This window comes from Chrysochloris asiatica, unplaced genomic scaffold (assembly GCF_000296735.1).
Source record: "Chrysochloris asiatica unplaced genomic scaffold, ChrAsi1.0 scaffold00072, whole genome shotgun sequence".
In the NCBI taxonomy this organism is placed as follows: domain Eukaryota; kingdom Metazoa; phylum Chordata; class Mammalia; order Afrosoricida; family Chrysochloridae; genus Chrysochloris; species Chrysochloris asiatica.
In genome coordinates, this window is record NW_006408590.1 from 10,117,878 (window position 1) to 10,119,524 (window position 1,647).

Here is a 1,647-nt window from a genome sequence, read left to right on the forward strand (position 1 = left end):
TTGCTTTAGCTTCTTTACATTTAAGAGAAAGTTACAGAGTCTTTTTTAACATCCATTTTGGTCCTTTTTTTTTTTTTTTTTTTTTGCATTTTAATGACTTTCTGCTTTCTTCATGTATGATGTTCTTGATGTCCTCCACAAACTCTTACGATCTTTGGTCATTAGTGTCTAATGCTTCAAATGTGTTCTTGAAATGACATCCAAATTCAGGTAGGATATACTCAAGGTCATTCTTTGACTCTCATGGACTTGTTTTAATTTTCTTCAGCTTCATTCTGAACTAGCATATGAGCAATTAATGGTCTTTTCCACAGTAACCCCTGGCCTTGTTTTGGATGATGATATGGAATTTTTCCACCATCTCTTTCCACAAATGTAGTCAGTTTGATTCCTGAGTGTTCCATCTGGCAAGGTCCATGTGATAGTCAATCACTGGTTTATGTTGTTGAAAAGGGTATTTTCCATAAATAAGGGTATTTTCCATTGGTCTTGCAAAATTCTATCATGCAATCTCCAGCATCATTTCTTTTCACCAAGGCCATATTTTTCAACTTCTGATCCTTCCTCTTTGCTTCTAACTTTTGTAGTACAATCACCAGTAATTATCAATGTATCTTGACTGCATGTGTGATCAATTTCAGACTGAAGAAGTTGATAGAATTTGTCAATTTCTTCACCATTGGCATTAGTGGTTGGTGCATAAATTTGCATATTAACTGGTCTTCCTTGTAGGCATATGGGTATTATCCTATCACACACAGCACTGTACTTTAAGATAGATCTTGACATGTTGTTTTTGATGATGAATGCAACACCGACATTTGTCTTTCCTGGATAGTAAACCATATGATTGTCCTACACAGAATGGCTAGTACCAGCCCATTGCAGTCACTAATGCCCAGGAGATCAGTCTTTATGTATTCCATTTTGGTTTTGACAACTTTCAATTTTCTTGGAGTCATAGTTCATATAGTCCATGTTCCAATTATTAATGGATGTTTTCAGCTATTTATTCTCATTTTGAGTTGAGCCCCATCAGCCAATGAAGGTCCCTGAAGCTTTGCTCCATCCACATCATAATAGTCCACTCTACTTTGAGGAGGCAACTCCTTCTCAGTGGATTGTGAGGGCCTTCCCATCTGAGGGGCTAATCTCCCAGCACAGTGTCAAACAATGTGTCACTACTATTCACAACATTTTCAGTGACTAACCCTTCAGAAGTGGTCCTGCTCTAATTCTTCCTAGTTTGTGTAAGTCTGGAAGTTCCGCTGAAACCTGTCCACCATGGATGATTCTGGTGGCCATTAAAATACTGGTGACATATCTTCCAGCATCACAGCAATACACAAGCCACCACATTATGACAAACTGACAGATGAGAGGTTGCATAGGATATTGTTATTAAGTGTTATTGAGTTGGTTCTGACTCATAGAGACCCTGTACATGGTTTCTGAGGAGCAGATGGTAGGTTTGAACCACTGACCTTGCAGTTAGCAGTCCAGTGCTTATTCTGTAGTATAATAATGTTGTTGTTAGGTGTTATTGAATTGGTTCTGACTCATAGTGCCCTGTGTACCACAGACGAAACACTGCCTGGTCTTGTGCTATCCTCATAGTTGTTATATTTGAACCCATTGTTACTGCCA